General features: G+C 37.4%; 1 long non-coding RNA gene across 1 annotated transcript; it reads right to left on the bottom strand.

Moving 5' to 3' along the window:
- Positions 1 to 7,012: 7,012 nt before the first annotated feature.
- Positions 7,013 to 13,183, bottom strand: LOC148276946 (uncharacterized). The gene is made up of 2 exons (XR_015823623.1): positions 12,508 to 13,183; positions 7,013 to 7,146 (listed from the first exon to the last, which is right to left on the bottom strand). It is a non-coding gene; the product is annotated as an uncharacterized LOC148276946 (long non-coding RNA).
- Positions 13,184 to 13,316: the final 133 nt, after the last annotated feature.

Genomic DNA, 13,316 nt, shown 5'->3' on the forward strand with positions numbered 1-13,316 from the left:
TCAAAAATTGATTAGAAATTCACACAATGCCAACGCACGTAAATAAATATAGCCGCAAAGAAATATGAAAGTCAAAGCGATAGTCAGTCGACGTCCAGCGATGATCTTCAACCTTCGGAGGTGCCAATAATAAGACAAATAAGACAATGTTGCGCTTTGTTTCTTTAAAAAAAGACGCATTCGAAAAATGACCTATAAAACCATTCTTACTTTAAATCCTATGTTTAAACTTATGTTACACTGTTGCACTTAATAATGTATTACCGATAAACGTGAACCGTAGCCCGTAGGGCGTATAAATAAATAAAATAGATTTTCGCGTAGCTTGCGCTTCTAAAAATCATTTGTGCCTTTTTTTAGAAAAGATAATCTTATGATTTTAGTTCACTTAACAAAAAAAGGCAATTTAACCTTTATTTTTTCAATAAGTATAAACACATAAAGTCATATTCTCCATGTTAAAAAAATTAGTGCCGTAATATTTTTTTTTTTATAAAAATACGTTTTTGACTAAATTTATAAAAATAAGTTTTTTTAATCAATTTAACTTTTGCTTCATATTTGTGTCTAGTAAACGTAACAAAGACATATGTTTTTAATTAGAAATATCCATCTCTAAAATTGTCCGTCGAATCGACGAATGGTTAGGTTTAATGGGGTACGCGCGAACGTTAGGTTCCCAGGGTTGAAAACGAGCACTTTACTGGGCCACTTAGACTTGCACTTGATAATACCGGAAGCCAGCAAGCGTACCATCGCCATCGGTGAAAATAAAACAAATCTTTAAGGGACATTTTTCCTTATTATTGCCTTTGTAAACGTAAAAATACAACTTCTTCGATGGTAAATCCTTTTTCTAATATTCTAACCATTCAAGTTTTAAAGTTTTTATTAAAGCTCTTGCGGCTGTCAAATAAATAAAAAAACAGCCTGCAGCATAAATATATATATAAAATATATGGTCGTTGCACATCAAATATGAGCCATGGGACTCGGAGCACATTTTGAGAAAATCATCAAAATGCGACTTTTTAGAATAAAGTAATAATATTTTAAATAAATATATAACTTTATTGAAGAACACTGTATTTATCCTACTTCGTCCATACACAGAAGTGTTATTTTTGGTTTACTTTTTTTTAAAATCGTTTTTATCGATTTTCTCAGAATGTGCTCCGACTCACATGGCCCATATTTGATTCGATGTGACGATATATAAATATTCTGACAACTGTATGAGATGTAAATTCAAACTGATATATTCACTATAAGCTCAGTTCAAAAGTCATTAATTTGGAAATCCGAGTCACAGAATACCGCCTCAAGGTAATTTTCCATTGACTACTTTGTTAATCTTGGAATATGTTTTATTAAACTACATTATTAAAACATATTCCAAGATTATAAAACATATTGTTTAATGAAATGAATTGATTTTTATAGCATTTTTATCTACGGTAAACACGCTCAATAGCAAAACTGCAGTCCGGAAACGACGTTTATAGGAAAAATATACATTGCAGTTGTTGAAATTTCATAATATTTAAAGTTTTAAGCTCACAACGAACATCGCTGAGAAAAGTAGAGACACGGCGGATAGAGAGAGATCAGTAAAAACAACATTTGCAACTCTCGTTACATTACTTTGTACATACACCTTTATTCCCGCACTAAAATTTTGAAGCCTACAGCACTTTGCATACAACGAATCCGCACACTTAAATGGTTGAATTATTGTGTAGTCTCCAGTCTCCACTTAATCTCGAAGCTTGTAATTTCTCTAAAGATAAATAGGAAATTTCTATAAAAATAACGGAGAATTCTCGTAATAGAATTTGGACACGTCACGTTTGAAAATACCTAAGACGAAGCAATAAGGAAATATATATTTTTTTACATTTTTAAAGTAATAAAGGTCTACGAAATACTGTCCAGTAAAAGAAATATTTTTTTCCTTATTAGTAGCATATAAAATATTTTTAAATTTGTAATTTTGAATTCCCGCAAAAACTGTCATTCAACTGGCCACGCTCCTAATACGTCGCGATTCATGTTTATTTGTTCCGGACGATTCAAATTTGTTTTGAACATTTTTACGAATCTCGACGTCACTACTATCAAGGCCAAACGTTTTTCTAGTGATATATTTAAGAGAAATATATTTTTTAAATTTACATACGAAATCATTTCTTTACAATATGAATGTTGATTTAAAAAATACAATTTTTTATCTATTTCATATTTTTATCGATATTCGTAGTATGTAATATTTCCCTATTAACACGAAACAAATAATGCCTTAATAAAATGTTTTTAAGGTTAACATATTACAAAACAATTACTTAGTTTGTTAGACCCATTAGCGGTTTATTCACTCTCTTGGTAATCATCGGATTGGACGCAATTATATGTTTTTTTTCTACCTGCTGCATGTTTCTAGGGTAAATTGTACCGGCAATTGTTTTACATAACTAAGAGAAAATAAAAGATCGTTTATAGCATATCTAATTGAATTGCCTAGCTTGGAACGGGGTATGTACCAGTGGCAAACGGTGATTTTATTAACAGGTAAGCTATATAAAAAAAAAAAATTATTTGTACCTACATACTAGGTACATAATATAAGGTAAGTTATATAAAGGTACTATAAATTGCTATTTTTTCTGTGGTTCTGTGTGATACAACAACTCGCATCTATGAAATCAACTCAAATGACGTTACTTCGTGATATATTATATTGTGTAGCTATATTATCCATTATTAAATCATCATTCCATGTCAGTTCCCTAGTTGGAGCATATGGTGTCCACGAAAATCCTCCAGGCATTTCTGTCAGCTGCCAGCTCTTGTGCATCTTCCTAAGTCAGGTTTGCGTCTCGTAGTTCTGATATGAACTGCCGACAGACAGTCAGCAGTGGACGTCCAGGACGTCGAGAACGTAATGCCATGCAAAGAAAGTGAGCGTGGTTAAGGCTCTCATGAGACATCCGCAGTACATGGCCTAGCCAACCGTATCACCGCCGCTCCAAAAAACAGTTGTCACTGGAGTTTGCAGCGTCCGTTATCTTATTACTTTATTCCGCACAAAGTCAAACCACCGCACACCCAAGATTCTTCTGGGACACCTATTCTCAAAACTCTGTATTTTGCTGTTTTGGGCCCTAGTGAGGTGCCATGATTCGCATCCATAGAGGAGAATAGGTGTTATGCTCAGTTCTTTTTGACAGCTCCCATTTTCTGTAAAATCAACTCCCAGGTATTTGAAACTCTCGACCCTTTTGATGATTCGGTTCGACTGAGGGATTTTGGGCATCAAAACATGAAGAGTCACACAGTAAATGAGTTTTTGCAATATCGATTTTTAAACCCATGCATGCGGAGTTCCTATTTAGGGTATCTACAGTGGCCTGAAGACCCGTGGCTGAATCGTCAATTATAACCACATCGTCGGCACAAGTCACAGAGTTTTTGGGAGGAGGAGATATATATTCCACGATCAAGTGGAATGGAATTCCTTAGGATGAAGTCCATGAGGATAATAAAAAGGAACAGTGCAAGGACGCAACCTTGACGAACTCCGGTGGTGACCTCAAACCGATCAGTGACAAGATCGTTGGTTCTGATTCAGCATTCGCTACTTGAGTGGAGGGCTTTGATGAGACTTGTTTTATAGGCACCCCATATGATTCTAGTATTTTCTAGAATGTAGGTCTGTGCGGACTATTAATCGCTTTTTCGTAATCTACAAAGCACATAGCCAAGGAACTTTTTAGTTCTTTGTTCTCTTGTAGAATACATAACTTATATAGCGCCATTTTCGTAATAAAATACCTCAAGGGCGCTTTACATAGTGATTCTATTGTTAAATTAATTTAATTGAAGCTTTTAAATTTGTAATTTAATTTAAACAATTTATTTTGCTGTCACATACTACGGATTTATTCAAATAATTTAGAGAACAAGTGGGTTTTAAGTTTTTCCCGAAACATCACTTCACTTTCACAGCCTCGCACCTCTGCTGGGAGAGCATTCCATGCCATAGGGCCTGCGACCGCAAATGCGCGTTCACTAAATTTAGTGCGCTGTTTGCGTAGAGGTATAATAACTTTTCCTCTCGCCGTAGACGTAGCTGATTTAAGCGTGAGACGCCTGTCAGCTAGTTTATCTGGAATGCATAGTTCCCTTAGATATTCCGGAGCATAGTTGTGCAGTGACTTATACATAAGCCAACATAGTTTGTATTCGACCCTCTGTGGAAAACGTAGCCAGTGTAGTTCCCAAAGTAGTGGAGTGATACGACTGAACTTAGAGATTCCGAAAATAAGTCTCGCTGTGGCATTCAATACAGATTGTAGGCGAGTCATTTTGTTCTTTGGTAGACCTGCATAGATACCATTACAATAATCGACTCTAGACACTACAAACGCATTTATTAATTGACGGGCGGCATCAACCGGCAAATTTTTGCGTCTGCATTTAATTTGTCTCAGCTGGTAGAAGCATGAACTTACCGTTCTACTAATTTGAGCGTCAAGAGATAGGTCAGAATTGAGTAAAACTCCCAGTAGTTTAACGGTGGGTAAAGCGGTACTCCCTACATTGGGTAGAGCCGTATCCTGGATCAAATTCTGTCGTCTGGCTGAAGCCACCCACAGTTGTTCAGTTTTTGATGGGTGTAATGTTAGTCCGTTTTCAGCCATCCAGTTTCCTATTTTCTTGATGCATCCATCAATTAAATTGACAAGCACACTTCTCTCGCCTGGTTTGCAATAAAAATAAATCTGCGTATCATCTGCATAGCAGTGCGACCACAATCCACATTTTTTGATAATGTTCTCTATATCTTTAGTGTAAAGGAGATAGAGAAGTGGTCTTACTACTGACCCTTGAGGCACTTCTGTAGACACCCGAAAGTTGGTTGAGCTTTTACCCTGGAACACAAATGCATATTCTCTTTTATTAAGATATGACACCTGTCATTTATTAACTTAGGCTGTACATAAACTCGTTATCCAAATAAATCTATTAAAAAGTGTTATTTCGCCTTGTCATCTCGACTGCACAAGTTAAATAGACTCATTTTTATCAGTGTTCTGTGTAAAATTATTATCTTCGATTGTCGCAGTAAGTCTCTGATTTAAATCTATCGAATAAAATTTTACACGAAAACATCAACACTAAATTCTACTGCCATTATTATTATTGTTGCAATATGAGTTCCACGCGCAGTACCCGCCGTCCCGAAGGCTCGGAGACAAACCAACTTAATTTTAATGAAGCACTTAATGATATGAAAAAAGTCCTCTCAGGAGAAATGAATAAAATTTATGAAAAAGTTAAAGATATCAAAAGCAGTATAGAATTTTTTCATTCAATAATTGAAGATCTCTCTAATAAAATCTCAACCTTGGACGAAAAATGTAAGAGCATTGAAAATGTCTGCATTGAAAATGCAGATCCAGGAACTGAACGCGACCCGCTGGCAAGGACCTTAGGCCCGAGACTTGAGCGTGTTGGCTTGATGGACATTATGAAAGAATAGTATTGTTATGTTATAGAAAGGAAAAATAATGGAAAAAAAAAAAATAAAAAAAATACGCCAAAGTGCAGGCTTTTCCGACAAACTATGATTCTTATGAATTTTCCGAGTTTTCACTTTTCACTTTGCGTTTTCCGCAGACGAAGAGTTTTCATAGATAATGTACACGATAGGAGAACAGGACAGGAACGAACAGAACAAGACGTCTACACGAAAGTCACTTGAGCCTTTTTGTCATCGAGCACATACACACATTAAATATTTTTGTACGCTCGTAGAAAAGAAAAACGGAATAATCAAGATAACTCAGCACGTGTAAGAGATAAAAATATAGTGTGACAGTCTTATTTAATTGTTTTTAGAAGCCGCGTCTTTTAATGTTAATTAAAAAAAAATATATATATATATCCACAAGGTGAGCGTTCGTGAAAAAGGGTCGTTTTCAGTTTTTCTTTGAAAACTGTCACTTAACTTAAAAATTTCAAAAATCTAAAAACGTACATGTATTTGCCTCTTTAATTCACGTAATTTGATATGAATGAACACTATATCACAAAAGAGATGAAGATTTTCAGGAACACGTGTAAAACGGAAAAAACTGATTGTTCCGAAAACGGTAGGTGGTACACTATATGTCTGGCTGACTTTTTTGTAGAATTTAATAGAACACACAAGACATAGTAAACAGAATGTATTAAAACTGAACCCAGAGGGCAGCGTTTCGCTAAACGGCACTTTTACGTAAAAGAAAACCACTTTTTTAAAAATATTTATAAAACTGATGAATTTGGAGAAGAATGAAAACAAGCATCAAAAGCGCACTAAAAATCCAAAGAAAATGATATGTAACAGTAAAACAAAAACTTCGAAAAAACTAGTTTTATCGCGATTTTCAATATTTGAGCGTACGGAGCACACAGAGCGCGACCTTCCTTGACGACGGTTTGATTGCAACTGGTTAGGTTAGGTTAGGTTAGGTTAGGTTAGGTTAGGTTAGGTTAGGTTAGGTTAGGTTAGGTTAGGTTAGGTTAGGTTAGGTTAGGTTAGGTTAGGTTAGGTTAGGTTAGGTTAGGTTAGGTTAGGTTAGGTTAGGTTAGGTTAGGTTAGGTTAGGTTAGGTTAGGTTAGGTTAGGTTAGGTTAGGTTAGGTTAGGTTAGGTTAGGTTAGGTTAGGTTAGGTTAGGTTAGGTTAGGTTAGGTTAGGTTAGGTTAGGTTAGGTTAGGTTAGGTTTTTTTTTTTTTTTTTTTTTTTTCTTGGTTGTGTTGCATTGTTTTTCCCTTGCTTATTATTTATCAAGGTGATATATTTGTGCTGTTTTTAGTGTTAGTGCTTTGTGTATGATTTTACGTGTGAGTGTTTGTGTACTGTCAATTAGTTTACAATCACATCAAAAGCACTAACACAAATACATGTGTCAGCGCCTCCGAATGCGACTATACTTGTTTGTGTTATGTATTTTGTTATTTGTGTTCGTTTTTATGTGCGTCATTTTGCGTGTTTGTGTTTTGTGTACCTATAACCTCTGTTTTCATGGGCTAGTTTCGCTTTCCGACATTCGTCCAAGTGTTAAGGGAACCATGAGAAACCTTAACAGGAAAGGGAAGTATCTGTGGAGAAATTTTGATTAGTTTACATTTTAATATTGTTATTATCACAGATTGTTATGACAAGTATAGAGTGCCAGACTCTTTACTTGTTCATGGGTCTTATTCTATCTATAATTACTTTAGCAAAGTTCACGAACATCCCGGAGAGTAACCTGTTTTGAAGTACCTGTGTAAAATCTTCAAATGGAACATTTAATCTGTTGCACTCTTTTTCGAAAGAAAATCGATCTATAGCAAACATGGGGCAGTGAAACAACAGATGATCTACGTTTTGCTCCGTCTGTGCGTCGCAAGGACAAGCCGGATTATCTTTCAATTTAAATCTGTGAAGATAAGAGAGTGTGGCTCCATGGCCCGTTAGAATTTGGGTTGACTCGAATGTTGGCGTGTTTGATTTTCTGAAGTTTTTGCACTCTTCTAGTGTCTTTAAAAAGTATTTGGTCCCAGAACCAGTGGTGCTGCTTTGGTATCGTTCTTCCCATTCTGTTAAAGTCAGACTTCTTAATTCTCTTTTGGCGTAACTAAGTGGAAATTCAGTGTAAAGCTTTGCGGTTTTTACGTGTAGAGCTGCGCTTTTAGCTAGTTCATCAGCTCTTTCATTTCCCGCAAGGCCATTATGGCCTCGAATCCACATAAATTTGCAATCGATGCCTTTGGACTTTAAGCTCCGAGATGAGTTTTGGATGTAGAAAACCATCGGATTGTCGGGAGCCCCGTCTTCAAGTGCTTGAACAGAGCTTCTAGAATCTGACAATAAGTTGACAGTCTTCCAGTTGCTCGTCTTGCTAGAGACCCAGTCTAAGGCTTTCATAATGGCGAAGAGTTCGGCTTGGAATACCGAGCAGTAGTCAGCCATGGGAAGCTTCTTACTGTGTACTTCTCCGTCATTATTAAACACGGCGAAAGCTGCTCCCACTTTTCCTTCAGTTTTACTTCCATCCGTGTATATATCGATTTCTTCGACGGGGAATTTGACTCTTGCGTACGAGTCTGGGTAACTGGTGATTTCACCTATTTGCTCGCTTGGATGCGGCAGTTCCGTGTACGCTATCCTTCCCTGGTATCTTTGATCATCTGGTATATTAGTGATGGTGAGATTCTTCTTCGTATTATAGATTTCTCCCAGCTCTTTAACTTTTAAGTCCAGTGGAATCAGTCCAGCTATTGCTTGTACAGATGTAAGGGAAGCCGTGCGGTATGCTTTGCATATTCTTATTCCCATAGATCTCTGTACTCTATTTAGTTTCGCCTGTATATTTTTCCTTTTTGCCGCTTCCGACCACACCGCCGCAGCATAAGTGATCATCGGTTCCACTACTCCAATGTAAATTGACCGCAATATTTCAGGATTGAGACCCCATGTTGGCTTGGCCATGAATATTAATTTCTTTGCGATTTTTGTCGCTTTTTTCGTTACTGAATCTACATGTTTACTCCAATTAAGATTCTCATCTAGTACCACTCCAAGGATTTTGCAGTCTGTTACGAAGTTAATTCTTTTTCCCTTCATGAAAAGGCAAGGTGCCTGCGCCTTTCTGCGCTTAGTTATGAAGAGAGCGTTAGTTTTTTCCTCTGAAAATATCAATTTGACTTTATCTCCCCATTCAGTGACCGAGGAGAGCGTTTCATTAGTAATACTCTCCAGAACGTTAATGTCTTTGTGTTTTATGACCAGTAGTACATCATCTGCAAATGCTTGTAAATGAACATTGCAGTGATATTCGTTTTGTAAAAGTTCGTCTAGGACGATATTCCAAAGCACCGGGCCGCAAGCAGATCCCTGTATGCAACCCTTATTGGAACCTTTCTTTGAGCTGGCTCCCGCGTATTTTATTTCTACCATCCTATCCGAAAGGTAGTCCTTGAACATGTTAAATATGTTCAAGGGGCAGTCAAGTCGCGCTAGTTGCCGGAGGATGTGAGGCCACCAGGCATTGTCAAACGCTCCCTTGATGTCAAGGGATATCACACACACGTGATAACCTTCCCTTGTTGCCGTCTTGATGCAAGTTACTGCGTCAAGCATGGCGTCCTCTGTACTCTTTTGTCGAGTAAAACCATATTGGCGAGGACTCAATTTATTATATTTGTTGAATTTCCATGATATTCTATTAATTAAAAGTTTTTCTAGGACTTTACCCAAGACTGGTAAGAGTCCAATGGGTCTATAAGAAGTGACATTGCCGTAGTCTTCTTTGCCCGGTTTGGGTATAACTTTTATTCTTGCTATTTTCCACAGTAGTGGAAAACAGCCAACTCTAAGGCAAGCGTTATATATGCTGACAAGAATTTCTGGATGGAGCTTGAACGCCATCTGGCAAATGTCTGCAGTGAAGTGATCACGACCCGGTGCTTTTCTGGAATCTAATTCTAAAAGTGTTTTTCTTATTTCTAGTTCGGTAAATAGTACATCATTATTTTTCAGAAGCGCTGCTTCTTTGTTTTGTCTAATCAAAAGTTGCTCGGCTGATTCTTGTGACGATGAGTCATCGGGAAAGAAATGTCTAAGAAGCTCGGTGGCCGACTCCTCCGCTGAGGTTGTTTGTTTATTTTGGAACTTTAGAGTTTCTGGGGGGCGATATTGCGTTGATTTGAGAATTCTTTGCACTGTTGACCACGTGGTTTCTTTCGATTGTGCCGAACAGAAATTTTTCCAGCTCTGGGTTTTGGTTGTCGCAACCAGATTTTTATATTCTTGTCTAATCTCCAGATAGGCTGGTAATGTGACATTTACTCTCCGGCTAGCGGCTGAGTTCACAAGTTTACGTTTAGCTATAGTCACGTCTTTTTTCATTTTAGTCAATTCCGTTGTCCACCATGGACATTTTTTGAGAGGCGCTGTTTTCATAGTGGGTATTGACGATCGACAAGTTTCAGAGATTGCGTCAGTGTAAAGGCTGACTTGTCTGTTTAGGACACTCTGTTCGTAATTGGAGTCGATATCTGTTTGGGATAGACCCTTTTCCTTTAATATCTTTGTTAGGGTTGTGCTGAATTTGTCCCAGTTTGCTTTGCATGTTTTGTACAGAAATGTTGTATCAGCGTTATCTTTAGTGAATAAATGAGTTTTTAATAACAAATCGAATGTTATTCCATTGTGGTCTGACAGTGCTGCTATTTCTCTATTAACCATCCATTTGTCGACTAGGCCGATCATGTTGGAGGTGCAAACCGTGATGTCTATGACGCTTTTTAATAATTTGCTGCCTCTTATGGTTTCAAAAGTAGGCAAGTTTCCTGTATTAACAATATGTAGTTGTTTTTGCGATATGAAGTCAACGACTTTATCGCCTCTTTTGTCGGTTCTATCGCTCCCCCACCAAATGCTCTTAGAATTTGCATCGGCACCGATTACGATTTTACATTGGCCTTTGTCTTCCGTTACTGCGTTGAATTTACTCAGGCTGGAGTCAATGTCTTCACTCGGTGAAAAGTAAAGAGAGCCGATTATTAGTGGTTGCGACTCCACCGTTGCTTCAATGAAAATATTGGCGTTATTGCTATATTTATCAAGTAAAATGCAGTTTTTAGAAAATTCCTGGTTAAATATTATTATGGCTGCCTTGACCGGGAAATTTAAGCCACTTTTTTGGAAAATCTTTCCTCCATACGTAGATTTGTTAATTTTACCCGTGCTTCCAACGTACGGTTCCTGTACTAAAGCGATGTCAAAATGTTGTTCAACCGCCTCTTTGAGAAACGATACGGTGGCAGATTCGCATCTTTGTAGATTAGCCTGAGCAACTTTAATGATACTAAATGGTTTACTGGCCATAGTCAACCATGTTCTTATACCTATTTATTTGCCTCTGGTGCGCCGGGCACTCTAATGACAGAGCTTTATGGTTCGTTGGAGTATTTGTTTTATACAATTTGTTGACCAAGATGCAGTTATTGCACTTGGTCGTGCTTCCCTTTTCTGTGCATTGGGCTGCGCGGTGTTCTCCACCACACTTCCAACACACTTCTTTATTTTTACAGTGAGCCACAGAATGTCCGTAGCTCATGCATTTCTGACAAGATATTAATGAAATATACTCTGCTACCCCAACTTTAGCGTAGCCGATATTGACTCTGCCCATCTCTACGAGACGGGTCCAAATTTGCGGTTGAACCGCAAGGACAGCACATTTACGGCTGTTATCTTTTTTAAATGGCAGAGTGAAAAGTACTGCTGCCTTACATTCTGCCGTTTGGTATGCAGAGCTGTCAAAGTCATTTTGATTAAAAAGGGCCTCAATGATTTGTTCTTTTGTGAGATCTGCGTCCACACCTTTTAAAATAACTTTAGGCCTAATTTTAGCACCATTTTGTACAATGAGCTCATTATTTTTTGCGATTTCGCTTGTAAGTTTTTTACATTGGTCCTCAGTGTCGCATTGAATAATAACTTTATTGTTGGCCGTCTTTTTTAGGGACCGAACTCCAACGCCTAATGTTACCACGTTGATGCTACTTTTAATGGTTTTTTCCAGGGCCTCGCTGGCTGTAGGCAGTTTTCCTTGGATGACTACTGTATGCCTTGTTTTAGGTTTTACAACTTGAGGCTCAATAGAAAGACCGCTTTCTGGCTTAGCATTGGTTGCTGCAATGTGAGCATAGCTTATGGCTGAGGATGCGGTAGCAGGCGATAATGAAGAGCTTTGGGGCATAGTAATCTGTGCTTTGAACGAGGTCAAGGCTTCACTATGCTTTATTTCTTGTACAAGAGCCTGCTCAGTATACAGAAGTTGTGCTTTAAGAGACTCTGCTTCAAAGCGAATTTTTGTCGCCGAAGCTTCAGCGGCAATAGCAGTATTTGCAAAAATTATAGCTTTGAGGCAGTCACGAATTTCTGCTTTAATGGAGCTTTTAATGTTTCCACTATTTGACAATGCGCGAATCGCTTGCTCTGCTTTTGATTTAATGGTATCTGTTGGCGAAAGTATCATGACGATTTCATGACTTTGCTCTTCGGGGCATTCTTCATCATCCGAAAATGCTTTTTTCGATGTTGAAGGAATCGGAGAGGGAGGAGAGAGTGGGCCTCCCGGCAAAGATCTGTCAGGAGGATCTTTTCGGGTTCTCCGTGGAGGGGTTCTAAGAACCATTCTACTAACCCAAAATTTAAGTTAAGCGAGAAAGTGCAATCCGGCCGACCGGCACGGTCAAAAAAAGAAACGTCACACGACACGAATCTAAAATGAATGAATTTACCGTTGAGAAAAGGAGATGATGCTAGTGAGTTTACTGAATTTAGTAGAAAATGAACTAAAAGACGCGCACTAAAATGGCTTTACAAAATGGCAAACGACAAAATACCGAAAACAAAAATGAAAGACGAGAAATGCAATGGATTAGTAATATATGTAAATCACTCACCGATCTGGAGACTGGTCACAACACAACTGAATTGATTTTAAGCGGATGTATGCACGCGGAGTAAAATGGAGGTACCAACTCACAAAAACGATTTTAAATAGGAAAAAAAAAAAAAAAAGAAAAATGGTACCAACTCCCAAAATTTAAATTGCCAGAAAGAAAAATAAAAAATAAGCGAAAATTTACTGACAGTACCTACTTAAAGAAACAAGAAGCTAAGTTGTTGATTATTTGTTGACTGAATTTACAATAGACTCTAAAATAAAACTGAATGAAAAGATTAAGAAATTTACTGAAGCGAATAAAATAAACACGAGTCAACGAAAAAATATGTATATAAATACGATGAATGAAAGTGACGCTACTGATTTTATGCTGAGAAAATTGATTTCGGACTTCCGAACTTAACTTGAAAATTAATAAAACAACGTTTCGAAAACAAAAATGGAAGCAACACGAGTTAATCGAAACGAAAATGAATTTAATTACTGACGCCACTGATAGAATGTCACACTATACAAATTGCAAATGGACGCTTCTCGAATAAAATGGACGCCGCGCGAAACGGAAAACGAATTTAATAACTGACGCCACTGATAAAACGTCACACGGATTGCAAATGGACGCTTCTCGAAAAAGTGGACACCAAGCAAAGTATGAAAAAGAAAAGAAGAAAAAAAAAAAAAAATGTCAATTGAACTAAATGAACGCACGGTCAAAAAAAGAAACGTCACACGACACGAATCTAAAATGAATGAATTTACCGTTGAGAAAAGGAGATGATGCTAGTGAGTTTACTGAATTTAGTA

Source organism: Micrasema longulum, unplaced genomic scaffold, assembly GCF_059751315.1.
Source record: "Micrasema longulum isolate JH-2025_06_02 unplaced genomic scaffold, ASM5975131v1 h1tg001121l, whole genome shotgun sequence".
In the NCBI taxonomy this organism is placed as follows: domain Eukaryota; kingdom Metazoa; phylum Arthropoda; class Insecta; order Trichoptera; family Brachycentridae; genus Micrasema; species Micrasema longulum.